The sequence below is a fragment of the Ailuropoda melanoleuca genome, chromosome 7 (assembly GCF_002007445.2).
Source record: "Ailuropoda melanoleuca isolate Jingjing chromosome 7, ASM200744v2, whole genome shotgun sequence".
NCBI classification, from domain to species: Eukaryota; Metazoa; Chordata; class Mammalia; order Carnivora; family Ursidae; genus Ailuropoda; species Ailuropoda melanoleuca.
The window spans coordinates 92,766,690-92,790,173 of record NC_048224.1 but is presented as its reverse complement, the minus strand read 5'-3'; positions in this window follow the sequence as shown (position 1 = coordinate 92,790,173).

Genomic DNA, 23,484 nt, shown 5'->3' with positions numbered 1-23,484 from the left:
CTGAAACTTGCAATTCAAATTCAGGATGACAAATATTTTACTTAATCATTTACAACAATTTCTCATTTGCCCCATTTTGAAAATCTGGTCCCCAACATCACCAGCATAATTATTTATTTGCTTTATCATATGATACAATTGCAACTATATTGCAATTATTATGCTAACACTATTTCCAAACTTAAAACAGTCTTAAAATAACAATACCGGCACTACTTCCAACCTCATGACTAAAATGAGATTAAGATTTTCCTTTCGCTTTTGTTTGTTTTTTTGTCCTTTGAGTAACTTAGAGTGTTTGACGACATTTGAGATAATTTTTCTATTAGTTATCCCAACCACTGGCATATAGTTAAGGTCATTTGTGAAATTTGGATTTCAAATTTTATGAAGTTATTTTTTTTTCTTAGTAACCTGTTTATTTATTTATTTTATTATTATATTATGTTAGTCACCATACAGTACATCCCCGGATTCCAATGCTAAGTTCCATGCTTCATTAGTTGCGTATAACACCCAGTGCACCATGCAATACGTGCCCTCCTTACTACCCATCACCAGCCTATCCCCCTTCCTCCACCCCCTCCCCTCTGAAGTCTTCAGTCCATAGTCTCTCATGTTTCATTCCCCCTTCTGATTACCCCCCCTTTCTTTATCCCTTTCTTCCCCTACCGATCATCCTAGTTCTTATGTTCCATAGATGAGAGAAACCATATGATAATTGTCTTTCTCTGCTTGACTTATTTCACTTAGCATTATCTCCTCCAGTGCCGTCCATGTTGCAGCAAATGTTGAGAANTCGTTCTTTCTGATAGCTGAGTAATATTCCATTGTATATATGGACCACAGCTTCTTAATCCAGTCATCTGTTGAAGGGCATCTCGGCTCCTTCCATGATTTGGCTATTGTGGACAATGCAGCTATGAACATTGGGGTGCATATGGCCCTTCTCTTTACTACGTCTGTATCTTTGGGGTAAACACCCAGTAGTGCAATGGCTGGGTCATAGGGTAGTTCAATTTTTAACTTTTTAAGGGACCTCCACACTGTTTTCCAGAGTGGCTGTACCAACTTGCATTCCCACCAACAATGTAGGAGGGATCCCCTTTCTCCACATCCTCTCCAACAATTGTTGTTTCTTGCCTTGTCTATCTTTGCCATTCTAACTGGCGTAAGGTGGTATCTCAGTGTGGTTTTGATTTGAATTTCCCTGATGGCTAATGATTTTGAACATTTTTTCATGTGTCTGTTAGCCATTTGTATGTCTTCATTGGAAAAGTGTCTGTTCATATCTTCTGCCCATTTTATGATTTGTTTATTTGTTTCTCGTGTATTGAGTTTGAGAAGTTCTTTGTAGATCTTGGATACCAGTCCTTTATCTGTGGTGTCCTTTGCAAATATATTCTCCCATTCCGTGGGCTGTCTCTTAGTTTTTTTGACTGTTTCCTTGGCTGTGCAGAAGCTCTTTATCCTGATAAAGTCCCATAAGTTCATTTTATCTTTTATTTCTCTTGCCTTTGGAGATGTGTCGTGAAAAAGGTTGCTCTGGCCGATGTCATAGAAGTTGTTGCCTATGTTCTCCTCTAGAATTTTGATGGATTCCTGTCTCACATTGAGGTCTTTCATCCATTTGGAGTTTATTTTTGTGTATGGTGTGAGAGAGTGGTCAAGTTTCATTCTTTTGCATGTAGCTGTCCAATTTTCCCAGCACCATTTATTGAAGAGACTGTCTTTTTTCCACCGGATGTTTTTTCCTGCTTTATCAAAGATTAGTTGCCCAAAGAGCCGAGGGTCCATTTCTGGGTTCTCTATTCTGTTCCATTGGTCGATGTGTCTGTTTTTGTGCCAGTACCATGCTGTCTTTGTGATCACAGCTTTGTAGTACAGCTCAATCCGGCATTGTGATGCCCCCAGCTTTGTTTTTCCTTTTCAACCGTTCCTTGGAGATTCGGGGCCTTTTCTGGTTCCATACAAATTTAAGGACTTTTTGTTCCAGTTCTTTGAAAAATGTCCCAAATTTTATGAAGTTATTTTAAAGAAAAATTTCTTTTTTTTTTTTTTAAGATTTATTTATTTATTTGGCAGAGAGAGGGACAGCCAGTGAGAGAGGGACCACAAGCAGGGGGAGTGGGAGAGAAAGAAGCAGGCTCCCAGTGGAGGAGCCTGATGTGGGGCTCGATCCCAGAATGCCAGGATTATGCCCTGAGCTGAAGGCAGGCACTTAACGACTGAGCAGCCCAGGTGCCTGATAAAGAAAAATTTCTTATGCTGATACATAAATGAGACATATAGTTATCATGTTAAATACATATAGTGGCCTAAGAACCAGCATCTTTGCATACATATATATACACACACAAATGTATATGCACCCTTAATAAGGAAGTATGTATAATCTCTTACTGTTATTGAATGTTGAAATATAGCTTAAGGGATGCCTGGATATCTCAGTCGGTTAAGAGTCTGCCTTCCGCTCAGGTCATGATCCTGGGCTCCTGGGATTGAGCGCCAGGTCAAGCTCCCTGCTCACTGGGGAGCTTGCTTCTCCCTTTCCCTCTACCTTCCCCCACTCATGTGTTTTCTCTCTACTTTCTCTCTCTCTCTCAAATAAATAAATAAATAAAATCTTTTTTAAAAATATAGCTTAAGATTGAATTTGTTCAAATGCCTTTTCTCCCACTAAAGATATGATCACATGAGGTTTTTCCTTAGACCTGTTAATATAATGGATTATATCAGTGTGTTTTTTAATACCAGACACCTTTGTTTTCTAGAATTAACCCTACTCAGTCACTATGTATTATTTTTAAACATATTACTGGATTCTGCCTGCTAACATTTCTTTTAGGATTTTACCTCAATTTTCTAAAGTGACCAATTTTAGGCCATTTTTTTGGTAAAATATTTTTATGTTTGAGCATTAGTATTACAGTTACTTATTTAAAAGAATTCAAAAATTGGAAATTTTATATCAGTGCTCTAGAGAACTTAGAATGGCATATAATCATGTAAATTTTAAGGCTGTGACAAGGCATCCCTTTGAAAATACCTGGGCCTGATGGCTTTTATGAGTGATCTCTTTAGCTACTCTTTTATTTCTCCTGTGTTTATTGATCCTTTTAAGAATTATAGACTAGAATCATTGTCTGTAAGTTGTCTTTTTATAGAAAATTGTCCATTTAAATTTTCAAATGTATTTATTATAATTGCACAAAAATCTGACAATATTTTTATTTACTCAGTTTTGATAATTTTTCCCCTTTCCATTTCCAATTTTTTCTTTTTGTTTTCTGTATATTTTCCTGATTAAATTGGCTAATGGCTTGTTTACTTTTTTTCCTTAGTAATGAAGATTACAGTTTCACACACAATTCAGATAACAAACCTACATCTGAATCCGGACTTGGTTACTTAGATTTTGTCAGATTATTTAATCTCTCTAAATTTCTTTATATGTAAAAGAGTAATACACATTGTAAGGATTTAAAAGAATAAAAAAATATAAGATTCTTAGCTCAAAACTGGTACCTGATAATCAGTATTTGCTGTCATTATTATTAGTCACTATTGGTAACAAATGAAATAGAAAACATATTCTTATTCTCATACATATATTCTTAATTATTTTAGCAGAACCACTTATTAGTTGTACTAAGATATATGACAATTATCTTACTTTGAACAGCTGCACAGTTAATGGAAGTAGGGTAAATCACTTCATAAAATTAGCATTGCTAAAATTATGAATATTATAGCTGTGGATGGTTAGATCTAGTATAGTATTGTTCTTAACGATAATTTTGTTTTCAAATTTAGATTGATATTTTCCATAAAAAACAATTTTAAATTCCTGTTTTTTACATAATTATCATTCAGCACAAATAGACAAGAAACAAAACTAAAAAAGTGCTGACAGTGGAAATGACTACGAAATAATCTTCTTATGTTATGCAGCTAATGTTTGAAATCCTATCTATGTCTACATTATTTTTGGCTTTTTTTGAAAGCTATCTTATTATTATTATTTTTTAATCAACATCTACTTCAAATGAAGCAGTGACCTTCACAGTACTTTGTAAAGGAGTGAGTAAAAAGGAAAAGGAAAACAGAATATCAGTTTCAACATACCAAAGAGAGAAAATAATTTTAATCCCCACCCTACAACATCACAGATAGGTAGATTAAGTACTTAAGTAGCATCACATTGTAAAAATTACAATATCTTTTGTGATTATGAGGCACTCTAATAAGTGTAGAAATTAGAAAACTCTAAAATAAAGTTAACTTTTATCTCAGTGACTAGTACAGCTTTCTTTCTAAATTGCATTATAAGTCTAATATTTGTACTATGTGAAGACCAAATTAACATCAGGAATGCCGTGGTGTGTATTTGTATGTGGTGTGTGCCCGCATGTGTGTGTGCACGTGTGTGTGAGAAAGAGTGAGAGAGAGACAGAGAGAGAAAGAGACAGCTCTCTATGGTTTTAGGAAATTTCAATGTTTTAATGGATTATCATTCTGTTACATTTCAAAACATTTTTAAATGCAAATTTCCTTTCAGAAGTGGGTAAGATAACTATTAATTTGTTATTCATGCAACAACCATTTTTTAAGTTACTTTTTAGTTATGTGCCTGCAGAATGTTAAGATTTTGCCATGTTAAAATTAAAATGATATGGACAACTAAACATGTAAATCTATAATTACAATAAAATGCAGTAAGGACTGCAATACTCAAAGTTTTGATACATTGCAGCTATTTCTAATAGTTTATCATCCCATACCACATGTATACATATTTACATATACCTTTACAAAAAATTTATAATCCCAAAAGTAAACCTGCTGTCCTTCTATTGTTTAAAAAAAGTACATAAATTTCTTTAAATATAAAATATGATAAAAATCATAATAACCATGTCCTGAATAAGTAAACAATTTAAAATCCCTTTCACAAATGTTCATGTTGCAGGAGCTCTTACTGAGTAAAATGACAACTTTTTTTTTCTTTTAAAGGTTGTTCTCTGCTTTTTGTGTCTATTAACAATGGAATCAGGCATGTCCCTGAGGCCTGGGGCACAAGATCTTTTTGAGAGACTGGGGGATGTGCTATCATTTGTGACAAGGAAAAGTGAGCATGGTGAGAAGGAGGGGAGGGACTCCACACTGGATATAACTTTGACTTTCAGAATAAAACACTTTGTGTAATTTATTTTACCAGATTTCTCCTTCCCTTTTTCCCACTCCAATTATCTCTCTTATTCAACTCCTATTACAGATCTCAGCCTCTGGCAAAAGTGGCACACAGAGAGATTCCTCGGAGGAAGCAGCTCACGCTCATCCCTGGATTGCCCAATAGCCCCTCTAAATTTTGTGGCTTGAATTCCCAGAGCACATCACCCTCACAATAGCAGCCAGTGACCCCGAAATGATAAGTAGGAGCAAAATGTCCCAACTGCATATGGTAACTTTACTTGCCCAAGGTCAGAACAACCCAGTTATCTGTTTAGGAATCCCTGATGAGGAATTGTAGGATTTTACCTTTCTTCTGAATGAGTCTGAAACTCCAAAATGCCTTGTAAAAACAGAACTGTGAATTTGAAAATACAAATCGTCTTCGCGACAGCATTGTCTTTAATCTTAAGTATGAGACTGAGAATTCTTTAGACTATCACATAACCAGTGATTTGCTTGAATGACAGTACCTAAAAAGAACATGCATGCATTGTAGGCCCTCTGGGACTCGGCGACAGTTCTTCATAAATAGACTTAGTCAAGAAAGTTGCAGGGATGGGTGGATACATAGAGAAAGCAGCCCAGTGAGGTAGGTCTAATCGTCATACTAATCAAATAAATGGGTTGAACTTCTCTTGTTATTCCTGGAAGATGGCAGCCATTTTTTTTTTAGAAAGCATTACAAATTTCATTCTCATCTAACAAAAATTAGTGATTATCCAATTAGAAAGTAGCTCTACTGCTAAGATGTTTGTTTAATTAGAGACGTTTGGCATAATTTCTCTTTCTTAGGTCTTAAATCTTAAGATTGATACTGGCCAGTCAGCAATTACAGAATGCTACATTTCTCCGTTCCCAAGTAGCCGATGGACTCTTATCAATCATAGAAATAGCCATAAATGATTGCATGTTTACTATGAGACATGCATTTTATATGCATTCATTTAGTTCTCAAAAATTTAGAAATCTGGTATTATTTTGCTATTATTTTTTATGCAGATTAAAAAACAGCCTAAAAAACATGTAATTATTCAAAACCCTCATTGATAATAAATAGAAATCAGGTATTTGAAGCCTAGGTTTTTCTGGCTTGAAAGCCCACTGTCTATCCAGCCTAAAGCAATGATTCTCATTGTTTTATAATCAAACCAACTGTAAGTATGCCTTATAATAAGTGATGCTAATATATTGAGGTGTGGTGTTGCCAGGGTAGCAGTTTCATCTTTTTATGATTTCTTTCATGTGCTAGAGGAATAGGACCGTCAAAAACTGATAAATATAGGGGCGCCTGGGTGGCACAGCGGTTAAGCGTCTGCCTTCAGCTCAGGGCATGATCCCGGCGTTATGGGATCGAGCCCCACATCAGGCTCCTCCGCTATGAGCCTGCTTCTTCCTCTCCCGCTCCTCCTGCTTGTGTTCCCTCTCTTGCTGGCTGTCTCTATCTCTGTCGAATAAATAAATAAAATAAATAAAATCTTTAAAAAAAACACTATTCCTTATAAAATAATCTTAATTATTTTGAAATATTATCTAGATATTTTGATTTAGCAATATCTAAAAATGCATAACAGGAAATCACTTGATATCAGAATATTCAGTACCTCAAGTTATACAATACATATTCTTGGTGATCCAATGTGCTGCACTGAATTAGTCATGTATTACTGTGTAACAAATCACCTCTAAAATTATTGGCCTAAAACAAAAATGCTAATCATTTATCACTCATCCTGTTAAAATTTCAAGCTGACATGAACACAGATATTCCCAGTACACATGGCCTCAGGTGGAAGACTCAGAATATGGTGGTTAGTAGGAAGTGAAAGCTCATTCACTCACACATCTGGTGGTTGGTGTTGGCTGCAGGCTGCTGGCTAGCCAACATTTGGCCAGGAATAGTTACACATGCCTCTCCACATAGCCTGGGCTTCCTTACAACATGTTGGCTAGGTTCCATTGATAAGTGCCCCAGGTGAGAGAGAAAACGCGGTGGAAACTGAAAGCTTTTTGTCCAAGCTTTGGAAGTCAAATAGCATCCCTTCCACCACATTCTATTCCTTAGGCCATGGCACAGATCTGTCCAGCATCAGTGGGAAGGAACAAAAATCCCTCACCTCTTCTAAAAGGCCTGTCAACATCACACTATAAGAAGATTATGTAGGGTGGGATATATCATGTTACCATAATTTTGCCTTTGGACTCCAAAAATATATATGTAAATAATTCCAATTCATTCCCTCCCACAAACCCCAAAGTTTATCCCACTTTATCAGCTAAAAATCCAGTATCTTATCATGTAAATAAGGCTCAGATGCATATCAATGTCCTTTGTTGCAGCTTCTGGAGTAGAGCACTTCAAGTACAGTTTCTTGCATTCTAAAGACCCATGAAATTAAGAGAAAAATGAATACGCACCCCACATCCAACATGCAGAGGTTATACAGACATGGCATAACTGCCACAGATGCCCCTGTTTAATGAGGGAGAAAACTGAAGGCATGCAGATACCACTGGTTCATAGAGGTTATGAAATTCACAATACAAGACACTTGCTGATAATTTGTTTAGAATTCAGTGCTACTTCCTGGGAATGATTTTCCACAGTTGTTCTTGTTTTTAAGATTTATTTATCTGAGAGAGAGAGGTGGAGCAGAGGAAGAGGGAGAGAGACTCCCAAGCAGACTCCTGGCTCAGCACGGAGCCCTACACAGGGCTCAATCTAATGACCCTGAGATCATGACCTGAGCCAAGCTCAAGAGTCAGAGGCCTAACTGAGTGAGACACCCAGGCACCCCAGCTGTTTGATACACATTCTAGTTTCTTGGTTACTTTCTAAGTCATTATTCCATTTCCATAAGAAATAGCCAATGTTTGTAGCTGAATATTTTTCTCAGCCTGCCTCTATTTGTAATTTGGACTCCAAAATCATATTTGTATTTTGTACTATCTCCACCTTTGGATTACGATCTGGTTGTATGTTTGTCAATAGAATTCTTTTAAAAATTTTGTGGGTTTTCTATGGAACTTGTAGGGATCTTTTTCTATTAGAAAAAGCCTCATATAAAAATTTGAGTGAAATTTATTCTGCTGTATCTTGGATTTCTCATAAAGTTGCTGGAGGATAACAGCATTAGGATTCTTAGAGGCACTTATTTTCTGTTCGGGACAACAATTTAAAACTTTCTGAGATCTTCACCAAGACTTTTATAGTCACAACATCAGCTTCATCTCTAGATTATGTTTTTCAACAATGCCTTTTATGTAAGATTAGCTCAGATGTCATTTCACAATTTTAGCATCATTTCTTATCTGGAAAGCCTGGGAGTCAGAAAACTTATTTTCAGACACAGAGTAATAGCTTCTCTATGTTCATTCACTCATTCTTTAACTTATCTCTCTGCATTCACATCTTACTAAATACATTTAGAAGAAGCAAGCCAACATTTTCAATAGAAATGTCCTTAATTACATCATCATTTCATTAGGTATAGTTTCTCCTTTTTTTGTTATGGTAGGTAATAGCTTATTTGTTTTTCCCCTTTCTTCTTATCCTTCTTCTTCTTTTTTAACTTTTTACCACTACATAAGAATACTTACAGCATCTTCAAGGGTCATCAGACTTCTGCTAACATTCTTTTCAAGGTCATTTCAACTTCTAACTGTTCCTTGGTCTCAAAGTCAGTGACCCAAATTTTAGATTTTTTTTTCTTGGTGGAAGAACTAAACTTTTAGCTGCAGAGCAATAAGTAATTAATCTATGTTAGCTATGTATCGTTATAACATTAGCCCTAAACCTAGTGATTTTACAGCAACAACCTAACATTTTCTAAGGACTAGGATTTCAGGTAGTGCACAGACAACATTTCTTTTTTTATGCTCCATGATGCCTAATATCTCATTTGGGAGACTTGAAGGTTGAGGCGTAGAATTATCTGAAGGCTTACCACTTATATATTCAGGAGCTGAGGCAAATGTTGGTTGAGTTACTTGTGAGAGTTATTAACAGGAGTATACTTTCATGGACCCTCCATATGGCTTATGCTTCCTGCAAGATGATGGTTGGGTCCACAAAAAGTATACATATAGAGAGAGAGACAGGCAGAGTCATGTTACCTTTTATAAGCTTTTAGCTTTAGAAGTCATGTAGGATTACTTCTGTCACATTCTAATGAGTGCAGCAGTTACTGTGCTCTGTCCAGTTTCAAGTAGGGTGAGGGGAATAGCGCCATCTTTTGGTAGATGTGTGTACACCATAGTATAAGAAGAGTATACGGGATTGGATCTATATTGGGGTGGTCATATTTGGAAAATACAATCTTCAGCATCTAGCAACAGGAGTTAACTCAAAAAATACCAAGAGACTGAGAAATTCCAGAACTCATGAGGAAGAACTTATTATAGGATTGGCATGTTCCATAATAAAAAAAAGAGTATACCACCAATTTTTCATAATATATTGAAGTATCAGCCGTTTTTCTGTCAACAATTATATAAATAACATATTTTTAATGTTAAGGATAAAATAACATTTTTAATGTTAAGGGTAAATATATACATTCTCAAATTACAGTAAAATTTTATTTTACCTAGTGATTCCTGTCTATAAAGAGTGGCAAATCGAATATTTACATATTCCAATGCAGGTAAAACATCACAGGTATGTATGCCACATGTATTTTTTTTAAAGATATTTTTATTTATTCATTTGACAGAGAGAGAGAGAGACAGCCAGCGAGAGAGGGAACACAAGCAGGGGGAGTGGGAGAGGAAGAAGCAGGCTCCCCGCAGAGGAGCCTGATGTGGGGCTCAATCCCAGAACGTGAGGCTCACTCCCTGAGCTGAAGGCAGACGCTTAACGACTGAGCCACCCAGGCGCCCCTGCTACGTGTATTTTTAACAGTAATTTATCATTAATTCAGTTTGGGAAGTGAGCAGAAATAAAACTGATAAGATTAAACTCTATGGAATGGTGTGATTGAAATATTTTTGTAAGATATTAATATAAATTATCATAATTTATTTCATTTTCTGCCAAAAGTCTCCATTTTGCATAACTGAGGCCACAGTCTTTAGCTAAAGGTTTGGGAAACTAATGGTAAAGCATGAATGAAAATAATGCATACCTAAGTTTAAAGGCATACAGGAACTTCATTCTTTATTCATTTCTTCCTGTAATTTCCTATGTATTTCCTGGTGGTTAGTGATAAGATACCGAAATTATGGCCAGAAGAAAGTTTCAAAAAACACAGATGTGAGCCATTTGCCCAAAAGCTGTCTGATAAAAGTCTAGAGAATTTGGAAGATCTAGGGTCTAACATTTTATGTTCTGGTGGAAATATAGGCCATAGTATAACTTCCCATGATGTGTGTATACTTGTATGCATACAAATCTAAAGGTGGACCAAAACCAACCAACCAACCAACCAGCCAGTAAAGAATAAAGGCTATCGATTTACACTCTGGGTGAAGCTGCAGATAAAAAGTGTTTTCCCAGTGAGAAGGACTCATTTTCTTCACAAGAAGCTTTAACAATACCGATCATTTACTGCATCCTTAGTACTTAAGATAGGTGAATGGCAGGAGGAACAAAAATCAAATAGCCATTATCATTTCCATCACTCTCATTCATCAGCAGCATATCAGTGCTTTGTGCATATGATGAATGATAAAATAAATCCACTATTAAGTGCAGATTGATGGATGATTTTAACTACCTCATAGCTTTCTCAGTGTATGAACTGATAGAAGTCATCATAAACTGTGTCATTAGTGTAATCAGTAGAATTCCATTGCATTTGCTGCTTATTTGTCAAATATGTTTTAACTAAAAGCTTTTAAAAAAGCCTCAAGTGCTTTGTTTCCCACAGGTGCTCAATAAACCAGCAACCATTGTCACATCATGAATGACAGACCACGGGGATAGACAGACTATTTCTGGTCTCTATGGCACTCTATGTTCTTCCAGAAGACTGAGCTGAATTCTACAGGAATTACCTGGGCTTGTTTTTGTTGGAAAATTTTGAACTTTTCCACCACAAGTGCGGTAGGATCGAATGGTTTTCATAATGCCTACCTAAAAAGGCATTGGTAAAGCTGACAGTTTTAAAATATTTGTTTTTCTACCTGCTGACTTGCCAAAAGGTTCCCAATACCTTTTTTTGATCTTCCCATGATCCAGGTAGGAGTGTAAATGGGAACTGTGAGTTAGTGGAGTTTGCTTGAGACCTGCTGTGTACTATGTTATCAGTGGCTATTCCAAAGACTAGCATTAATAAACATTCAACTCTATTTCCTATTAATGATAGTTTTTTAACCTTCACTGCAAGCCTCAGGACTGGAAAAGGAAAATTCATTGCTGCTGACTTTGAATGTGAACAGAGGACATTAAAATTTGAAGCTAAACTCTGTGTGGGCAAATTTATATCCAAGTGGCAGTAAAATAGCACATTAAGAAAGACTTTCCTGCTGTTATTTTTTTCCTTTGCTGATTATTACCCTCCCAGTGTTTCTATGCATACTGAAGTACAATATGCATATAGATGTGGGCCATTGAGAATAATATCAGTAAGAGCAAAAGCCGTGGACAGTCCATCATCCATATCCTACCCTCGTGAGTATAAAAGGGAGGCAAAGCCAGGGGTCTTGCTCAGGAGACTATGAAACCAGCTGGAAATCAAAGGATTATAAATAACCTTCTCTATTTTTAATATTTTCACAAAAGAAGTAAATTCTCTGTCTTGATATTTTAGGAAAAATATTTGTGATTGAAAGTATGTGGAAAGCACCATTAATCAACATTGCCATCGTACACTATGTTATCTACAATCAGGATGTATAAGGGTAAGAGACACTGATATTTGTTGATGACTATAAGGATTAGTCAATAGTTCAAGGGAATCAATAATTTCATCATACATGTGTGGAATCCTTGCAAGTGAACACAGTGTAAAGTGCCTTAGCATCAATTAAATTTATACAAGTAAGAAGTCTTGTGTATCATTGATATAACATTTCAAACAGAAAGGACATTGAGTATCTCTTCTCTTTCAAAGTTGTATAAAGCAAAAAAAGATCCGCATTAATGAAATATTAAGTTTGACTCATTTAAGTATATGAAAATTAAAGTCATCACAATAATGTTATTTGCTTTCCCTACACTCCACTTGGGTTACACATTATCTCCTTGAAATTCTTTTCTACCTGGATGCTGTGGCTCTGGATGTTCTTGACCTGGCCTCACCTAGGACCAGATTTTGGGCTTTTCCATTTGTTGTTTGATCAAAAGCTCAAATTAATTATTCCAAAAATCGAATTAAGTGTGTTTTCCAACTGTTTCTAAATCTCTTATTCATTAAAGTCATCATGTGCTCCAATTTATCAAGTTTTTAAATCTCAGACTTATATTTTTCTTGTGTATATCCACATTCAATAGGTTATATCAGTTTTTCAAAATGTCACTCATTTTTCTTGTTTTTGTTTGTTAGATTATTTTCCACTTGAGGCCTTTATTATCTTTTGTCTAATTTATGTCAATACTTCTGTAACTTTTACCACAAATTTCTCTACCTCCTTCCAATTTTATCATTCTTTAAGGTCAAAGCATCTTCCCAAACCACAAATTTCAACATTCTTCTCTCCTGTGCAGAAACCATAGGTGCCTCTTATTTGCACATATAAATATTCTAAGTTCTTCAGGAATACATTAAGGGGCCTCTATAATCTGGCTCTAACATAAATTTCCCATGATTACAGTGATCCTTTTTCTTAGAAAGACTGCAATGGACAACTAAGTGTTCCCAATCTGAACATGGTTCTTTCTGCACCTCTGCTCCCTCAGTTCAAATCCTTCCACTGCAGTCTCTTCACAACCCATAGAGTAGTTAAAAACCTATCTATTCTACTGTTATGGGCTGAATTGTGTTCTTTCAAAATTCTTAGGTTGGAGTCCCAATGCATGCCTTAGAATATAACTGTGTTTGGAGATGGGGCCTTGCAGAGGTGATGAGATTAAGATGAGACTGTTAGAATGGGCCACCATTCTGACTGGTATCCTTATAAGAAGAGTGAATTTGGACACACAGGGAGACACCAGGGGTACACGTGCACACAGGGATGACCATGTGAAAAGGCAACAAGTAAGCAGCTATCTGCAAACCAAGGAGAGAGGCTTTAGAGGAACCAAACCTGCTGGCATCTTGATCTTGGACTTCTGGCCTCTAGAACTATGAGAAAATATATTTCCATAGTTTAAGTCACTCAATCTGTGTTAGTTTGTTATGGCAGGCCCAGCAAACTAATACACCTAAAAAAAGAACTAACTTGCCATGTACTTCATAGAATCTGTACCATACCTCAGTAATACCATATGAGTCCAAACTGGGACAATTTTGAAAATAAAAATAGAAATAAAGAAAAAAGAAAATTATATAATCTTGAATCATATATTTATTGAAATATTTTAATGTAGACCATTAAATATCTTAAACATAAATTTGAAAAAATATTTTTATAAAAAACTCATGTGCAAGTATTGAAGTAAAATTTAAAAATTCTTCTATTTATAATTACATAGCCCAGTTAGTAGTCATATATTTTATTAGCTCCTTAGATGTTTCTATTTCTCATGCTGTATCATTGATAGTTTAATAAAAAAATTATTATTTTTATATAAGGCCTTATTTATAACTTTTCAGAAAATTATCTTCAGTTATTATGCTGCATATTTATTTATTTATTTGTTTATTTAAAGATTTTATTTATTTATGTGACAGACAGCCAGCGAGAGAGGGAACACAGCAGGGGAGTGGGAGAGGAAGAAGCAGGCTCCCAGCGGAGGAGCCGAATGTGAGACTCGATCCCAGAACGCCGGGATCACGCCCTGAGCCAAAGGCAGCCGCTTAACGACTGCGCTACCCAGGCGCCCCCTTATGTTGCATACTTAGGTTAGATATTTTGACCTTTAACTGTGTTAGATGTTTGACCTTTAACCTTTTAATTGCAAAAAAAAAAATACTTCATATGCTCTTGTTGAAGGTTCAGAGCAAACTTCGTTTAAATCAGGATATTTTCCCATTCTAATAGAGTTTTATATTGAAAGAATTTTTTAACCCCAATACTTTCTTTTTTTCTTATTCAGGTCGCATTTCTCCAAAAATGTTTATACACCAAATTTTTTCAAATTAGTTGCTTTTTGTACATTGTAGGTTTCTGAATTTCACTTTATAAAGTTTATATAAAATATTAACTTCTATAAATAGAAAAAGTGGTTCTGTCAAAAACTCATTTATTTATTTGTTTGTTTGTTTGCTTGACAGAGAGAGTGAGAGCACAAACAGAGGGAGCAGCAGGCACCCTGCTAAGCAGGGAGTCCAATTTGAGTCTCATTCCAGGACTCTGGAATCATCACCTGAGCCTAAGGCAGACGCTTAACCGACTCAGCCACCCAGGTGACCCTCTGTCAAAAATTCTTGACACAAATAGAGAATATTCCAAAGTCTAACTTCAGAATTTCAGGTTAAATTATGTACAACATTTGAGCTCTCAATATTTATTTTGTTTAGTCCCTCCATTTCAAAGCCTTCCTGTCTCTAATATTTGTTTACAAGTGATGCATTTTGTTAAACACTTCCTGTGAAGGTTTCACAGTGTGTCAATTTGAGTAGGCTGAGCTAAATCTCCTGGATTCACTTTCTTCTATTCTTAGATTAAAATTGGCTACAAGGAAGACCCGGGAAATTTGGAGGAAGGGAAGCAGCTCAAATAGCCATTCTGTAGCTCACACATCCTGTTGCTGACTTGCTGACTCTTACTGTTAGCATGAAACAGTAGCCAGGCATGTGATTGCTCTACTTTCCCCTGGATTCTCCTTTAGCTTCACTGACTCCTGCGCTCGGTGTTTAACCACTTTACCAAGCACACCAGCATCTGAAGGATAGCTTCATCACCAAACAGAGGTAATAAAAATAGACGAGTTTCAACGTGTCCCCCTAGGGTTCCAGATCTTGTGTGTGGGTTCCACTGTGGACTCATGATCTCCCCTTCCTGATGTAATGGGAAGAAACAGCATGTTGGCTCCCTATTGCTTCTCTTTCCCATGTTACTGTGACTGCGGCTTAGACACTTCTACTTAACTAGGCACATAGACATGTTAACATTTATGTAAACTGCCTATACCCAAAGCCCACATTCCACTGGGGAGATAAGGAAGTATGTACAGAAATAATATTTGCTGGGGCACCTGGGTGGCACAGCGGTTAAGCGTCTGGCCTTCGGCTCAGGGCGTGATCCCGGCATGATGGGATCGAGCCCCACATCAGGCCTCTTCCGCTATGAGCCTGCTTCTTCCTCTCCCACTCCCTCTGCTTGTGTTCCCTCTCTCGCTGGCTGTCTCTATCTCTGTCAAATAAATAAATAAAATCTTTAAAAAAAAAAAAAAAATAATATTTGCTATGTCTACGATTTATAGGAGTACTGTGACCAGATTCCTGTACACAAAGATCAACTGATCAAGGACAGAAAAGTTCATGACTTTCCTTGGATCCTTGCAGGTAACTGAATGTCTACAGATTTCACTCATCCCTTGATTCCAATCCCCTCCTGCTTTTCCCTTTTCCTAACATAAAAAGCACTTTAGTATCGTCTGGGTTAGGATGCTTCTTTAGGACAATAATCTGCTACCTTCTCAGTTTGCTGGTTTTCTGAATGAAGCTGCTTTCCTTACCCCAATATCTTGCCTCTAGACTTATTGGCCTGTCATGCGGTGAGCAGAGTAAGCTTGGACTCAGTTACACTGATAGCCTTCCCTGTGTGGACTACAAATGCCAGTGTTGGACAATAGCCTTCAGAGATAACCTAATTAGCTCACACAATTGTGTAACCATTTCATTGTAAGAAATACACACACACACACACACTCGTTCTGCTTCTCTAGTTAAACTTTGACTAATACACTTTGAAAGTTGGGTTTTTAATTCACTGTGTTGAATATTTTCATTTAAAATTTCCTGTTTAGGGGTGCCTGGGTGGCACAGCGGTTAAGCGTCTGCCTTCCGCTCAGGGCGTGATCCCGGCGTTACGGGATCGAGTCCCACATCAGGCTCTTCTGCTATGGGCCTGCTTCTTCCTCTCCCACTCCCCCTGCTTGTGTTCTCTCTCTCCCTAGCTGTCTCTATGTCTGTTGAATAAATAAAAAAAAATCTTTAAAAAAAATAAAAAATTAAAAAAAATAAAATTTCCTGTTTATTTTGAATACAACAAAAATTTAGAGGAATTTTTACAAAACAGTTCAGATCATCATAACGTATATAAGTTTTTAAAAATTATTTATTTATTTATTTTTAATTTTTTATAGTGTTCATTTAACCAACATACAGTACATCATTAGTTTTTGATGTAGTGTCCAATGATTCATTAGTTGTGTATAACACCCAGTGTTCATCACAACACATGCCTTCCTTAATACCCATCACCCAGCTACCCCATCCCCCCATCCCCCTCCCTTCTGTAACCTTAAGTTTGTTTGCCTGGAGTCCAGAGTGTTTCATGGTTTGTCTCCCTCTCTGATTTCTTCCCCTTTAGTTTTCCCTCCCTTCCCCATGTATACAGGTTTAATTGAAAAATATTTTCCAGTGGTGCCTAGGTGGCTCAATTGGTTAAGTGTTTGCTTTCAGCTCCTGTCATAATCCCAGGGTCCTGGGATGGAGCCCCAGAGCTGGCTCCCTACTCAGTGGGGAGTCTGTTTCTCCTTCTCCTCTGCCCCTCCTCCCTGCTCATGCTCTCTCTCAAATAAATAAAAAAATATTTTAAAAAATATATTAAAAAAGTAAAATATTTTTCAAAGGCAAAATCATTTCTAAAATCTAATTGATCATAAATAGCAGAAAGAAGAATGCATACTATTATGCTGAAGTGCTCCTTTTTGGCTCACCACAATTCTTACTTAACAATTCTGTAGTTCAGTTCCTTTAAGTCAAAATATAAATATTTGTATATACACATTCACAAATACACATACACAGATTTAATATATTTGCTTGTTTATAAATTTAGCTTCTCATTCAATTGTTAGGATATTCTACCTTGCTCAGATGAAATTATGAATTTGGTACATTAATGCAATATGTTTCTTTATTCAGTAATAACTTTTTTTTCCAAATGTTTTTTTCCAAATTACTACAAAAATTAGCAATATTAAATTTTTAACTCAATTTAAAATAACTTTCTGAATAATCAGTTTCATCTTCTACAAAATTAATTTCCAAATTTTCTTTGATTCTACTAGCTGCGTAAAAAAAATTGAACTATTATAGAAATTAACTTATTTTATATGTGATTTCACTGTTTTTTTTTTTTTTAAAGATTTTATTTATTTATTTGACAGAGAGAGAGACAGCAGCAAAAGAGGGAACACAGGGGGAGTGGGAGAGGAAGAATCAGGCTCCCAGGGGAGGAGCCCAATATGGGGCTCGATACCAGGACTCTGGGGTCACACCCTGGGCCGAAGGCAGATGCTTAGTAACTGAGCCACCAAGACATCCCTGACTTCAGTGTTTTGAAGCTTGTAGCAGTTGACGGATTTGCTTAGTTGTAACTGTGTAAAGAGTCATCCTTTCAATAGCTATTGCTTCACTTTTCATACTTGCACAAGGAAATGTGGAAATCAGTATGGAATAAAATAACTTTGGAGCAAGGCATTTGATCTAAGGGACAAGTCATGTACTAAAGAGTGACATGTAAAAGCACCTTCTGTTTCTTCATTTGTCTCAAATAACTACTAATCTTGAAAGGGTGCTTCTTCAGTGGGTTTGTGTCTTCTAGGTATCATGAGATCAGTGGTAACAGCATTAACTCAAAGATGAATGAGAAAAGGAAACAGACATGTTGTGCAAATTTAAAAAATTTATTATGTCTTAAAAAATGGAAGTTTAGTATGCCATTTTCATTAAACATATATTTTCATTTTTTTCTCAGTGCTCCAAAAGTGTTAATTACAGAATAAATGATGTTGCCAAAAGAACCTGAATAGCTTTACATTTGCAAATTTCCATAGGTATTAAAACGACTGAAGAATGTGTGTTCCTTTCATTCATTATATACTCTCTTTAGGAGAGACACAGAAACAAACAAACACACAAACAAACTTATTTTGTTTTCCACAGACAACCTCCTGCCACAGCATGGAGAACTTGGAGCGTCTTGCATTTAATCGCAGAACTTCTCGGGTAAATGAAAGGACTACGAAGGTCACTAGTATCATGTATTTTTCCCAAATCACTCAAAATATTAAGAAACTAGTAGAAAACTTTGTTTTACCAATACGAGAGTTCTTTATGCTTTTTTTTGAAATATTTTCAAGTCTATTCTGGATTACTTTAATGCAAATAATCATACTTTATTAAAAAATAAAAATATGGAAATGATAAATTCGATGGAAAATTGAAATCACAGATGGAAAATGGAGGTGTTCTGGACAGTCCTTAACAAAAGCCGTTAACAACTGTTCCAGCCTGCTTTTTGGTCCACATCACTGATTACAGTTTGTGTTTGACCCTTCCACATTATAATTTTTAAATTTCATGTACCTTGTAAATATCTGATTTCTCCAATATATTTTAAGCTCATCAGAGAACAAAAAGTGTCTTTAAATTACCTGTGTTTTGGTTATAGTGTCTTGCATGTGGTAGTTCTATAACAAACTGACATTGATTTTAAATGGATTATTTCACTGTATGTTTAGTATTATGTTTTAAGAGACTGAGTTTTATAGTTGTGTCTTTCCTCTTAAATAGAGATTTATTTTTAGTAAACTGGATATATCCTAATATTGAAAATACTTCTACCATCCTATGTCTCATCTACAGCTCTATTTTCTCTCTATCTGATAGCCCAGTGAATTGTAAATATAGGCAGGAATTGGGAAATTTCGGTCATGGAAATTCTATTTTCAAAAGCAAATATTATCCTAGATTATTAATGTTCTTGGCCCATCCTTCCACTTACACCTAATATATCATGTTGAATGCAGTAGGTGTTCAAATATTTAGTGTTTGTAGGGTGATATCAATGTATGGAAGGAAAGTATTCTAACTTAATTTGGTAAATTACAATAAAATTCATCTTAATTATCAATGTCAAAAGCAGTCCTTGGTCAATTAGTTAAAAAGTCAGTTAAAGCATGGAATTACTAATAATGACACATAAATAATTTATATATCTTATTTTATGTTAAATCATATAAATGTACATTCATTATATATGATCTTGTAGAGAGTGTTTTCGTTAGAGAGTTGGAAGTTTTGTTTTTTGCATAAACAATATGTATAAAGGGCCATCTATCATTTTAGTTTTCATCTACAGTACTCAGTAAGAGAGCAGTATTTGAGCCTTCCACAGTTATATAAAGTTTTGCAAAGTATTCAACTTAGTTTTCATGATAATGATAATTCTATTTGCAATTAAAATGATCATCTTGTTAAAGGTATTTAATTTAAAATGAAATTATAGAAACAATTATAACTGGCATATTGTGGCTTAGAAAGAAACACAGCTCACTCATAAGAGCATACAGCTCAATAGGTTGGAGCATAAGTGCACATGAGGTCATGAAGAAAGGAATTTGTTATTTTTTCTTAGTATGTCAGCTGCATCCATCAGTAGATTTTATGGAAAGAAATAAAGATAAATATTTAACACTGAAAAGTAATTAAGCTGGTGATTTTGTTAAATTGGGGTTCATACTGTTCATATGATGGACATAATTCCTTTAGGCTTCTACAGACAGCATTTATCACAATGCAATGTGCAAGGAAGGTTGTCAGTAAAAGTTTGGTGAGTTATTAGCGTAGTGGCTACTGACCCGATGTAACAAACAACGGAGATGCTCTCCTATACATGTTTCTATAAGCAGAATTGTCTATTTTCAAGCTCTCAGAATGGCAAATTAACACAGCCGTTGAGAGGACTGTATGCTAAGCTATTTGGACTTCTCTGTCATTTTACTTTTATCACTATTTCTAAAACCTGAAACAGATTAAATAAGGTTGGTTGTAGGCTCACTCTGTAGGAGACATACACAGTGAATCATTCAATTTATCTTCTACACTAATCAAGGTGCTAAAAAAATAACCAACAAATATACCATGCAAAGATTTGAAAAGACAATAGGAGAAAACCTAATTTTACTAGAATTTCTATACTCAGCCAAAATATTATTAAAGTGTGAGGGAAAAAATTCAAAGATTTTTCAAGCACATACAAGATCAGAAAATATACCCCTAGCACACACTTTCTTATAAATCTAATTGAGATTAAATGGTTTTTATTTCCATTGTTAAAAGAAGACAAGAAACTAAGAAAAAGTAAGACAAGTTACCCAAAATTAAGGGAACACCTAAAAGAACAGTAAAAATTAATTCTAGGATGGTAGATGGGTACCTGTCCTAGTAAGTAACCAGTCAGATTGGACAAAAATGCCTGGAACTTCAGAAAAGCAGTTGTCATCAATCGCAAAGGAATTAATCGCAAAATGATATGAACAAATTAAAAAATAGAATCAAGTAAAAAATACCATAATAGAAAGAACTGTAATTAGAATCTATAGAAAAGATAAAAATCCATATAAGAACAAAGATGTCATCATAGTTTATTAGTACCTTTCATCCTTGAGCTTATTTTAAATAGGAGCTCTTTTCTAATTTCACTGGATTTCTTGATCCAGTGAAACTCTTATGAATTAAAAGCCTCCTTGGATTATGGCAAATCTGAAAAGCTTTGCTTGTTGTCTATGTGATACATATTTTTCAAAGACATTTTTTCTTGCTATCATAACAGTTGCTGACCATACCAAATAAGGCTCTTTCAATTGTCTGAGGATCCCTAGTTGGTATCTAGAGTTCCAACTCAAGTTCCTGGAAGTCTGTAAGTATTGGTGGAAATAATTATTCAACCAATTTTCCTTTACCTGAATTAGATATTATGCTTTGAGACCCTGTAAGCTAGGTAACAAAATCCTTCAGGTCTCACAAAAGCTACTCCATGATTTTATACAGTTCATATCATTATTTACAGTAGAATCCCCTTTATTTACTTGATTTATTTAGCTATCTGTGGAAGTGGTATTATGGGTGGAGTGTGAGTGATGGGATTTGTTACATTCTGGATTTCACAAAATTCTCTGTACAGAGAGAGTAGAGAAGTAGGAAGGAGTGGACAATGGTTCTAGGGTATTTCAAATAATCTATAGGCTTTTGGTTTCATATCTCACTCTGGGACTCTTCAATTCACCTTGCTTTTTCTAACCCTTTGGATCTCTGAGTTTCTAGAACTCAAATCAGTTCCCTGCTAAAACAAAGGTATGCATTATAAAAGTTCCCGAAGAAGATAGAAAGGGCAGAGATTACTTGAAGTAATGATGGCTGAAAAAGTCCTAAATCTGATGAAATACATTAGTCTACAAATCAAAGAAAGTCAATGAACTCCGAATAGGATAAACACAAAGATTCACATTGGGAAACATTATTATCAAACTCTTAAAACCCAAAGACAGAGAATCTTGAAAGCCATAAGAGAGAAGTGATTGATCACATAAGAGGGAATCCTCAATAAATTTATCAACCAGTGTCTCATCAGAAGACTGGAAGCCAGAAGGCAGTGGATGATATATTTCAATGGCTAAAAGAAACAAAACAAAACAAAACAAAACAAAACAAAGTGAAACAAATAAACACCCTGTCAACTTAGAATTCTATATTCAGCAAAACAAAACTCTTTCCAACCCCTCCTTTATATTGTTATATCAACCTTTTAGAAAATCTCTATTTTTCAATTCCTGAAACTACATTTTCATGCATTTTCTTCCACCTGAGCACTGAGCACATTGAACTCTATCCCATTTGAAAATGACAGTGTGTGTGATGTGTATGCTTTACATTAAAAGAGGAGAGGGAGTTTCTATACATATTAAAAAATTTTAAAGGCTTATAGTTACCACCAAACACTGATGAATGTGTGACCTTTGCCAGAGCTGTCAAGCTAGGGCAAAAAAGTCAAGGACTTAGGACAATAGCTCTTAGTCAATTTAATTTCAGTTTGTGCAACACATCTTGTGCAAAATATAGTCCATCGTAAACATCATACTAAAGAGCAGTAATATTCCTCAGAGACCCTGAAGACAGCCCTCCCCAGAGATTGCAGAAATTTGTTTTGTGTGCTGTTAGTGGTTGATGTGGTCTTGTCATTGGTAATCACTTGTATGTGAACATGATTATTTGTACAGTTGAATTAATTTATTTTCAGACCTCATCCTTTGTTTTTACTGGAAGAGTTCAAAGCACACCAAAGAATTATATATTTTGGTGAAAGATTGTCTTTTATGATCCACTGCTTATTTACAAAAAAAAAAAAAAGGAAAGAAATTGGGGGAATATGCATTTAAGCTTACTTAAATGAACAGCATAATGGGAAAACTGGGATTCTTCCTGCATTTCTTTTTTGCATTGTGTTGACAAGACTATATATAATTTATAGATATATTATATTACCAGTACAGTGCATGATGCTGTCACATTGAAAGCCATTCAATGTTGTCTTCAGATTGTCACAGTGAATATGAAACATGCAGACCCTCTTTTATAAAGAAAAAGACCATAAAACTTGAATAATAAATAAATGAACGAACGAATGAAGGAAAGAATGAATGAATAAATAAATAAATAATATGAGGGCAAAATTAAGACAGTCCAGTTAAACAAAAGCAAAGGGAATTCAATACCACTCTACCACCTTACAAAAAATGCTAAAGGAAGTCCTTTAGATACAAATGAAGGGACACTAGATAGTAACTCAGATCATATTATGATATAAAGATCTCTAATAAAGGTAATATGATCTTGGCTTGTAATACACTTTTTATTATCTACAGAATTTTTTAAATGCATAGAAATAAGTCCTATGACATGATTTCTATACACTGAATAAGCCTCTTCCTCAAGTTACTCAGCAATCCTTAGCTACTACCAATAGCTATCCAAAGGAATCCTGTGGTGGGTGATTGCAGTTTCTACACTACCCACTGTATCTATTCAGGAGAGCCTATCAAGCCAACAATGGTGTCAGATTACCATCATACCAGCTCCCTAACTTAAAACAGTGCATTGATCACAGAGGTAAAACAAATGTCATTTATGTCCCTTCATGATCCTTTCCTATGTCCCTTCCATCATATCTAATGACATATGCATACATTCACATATA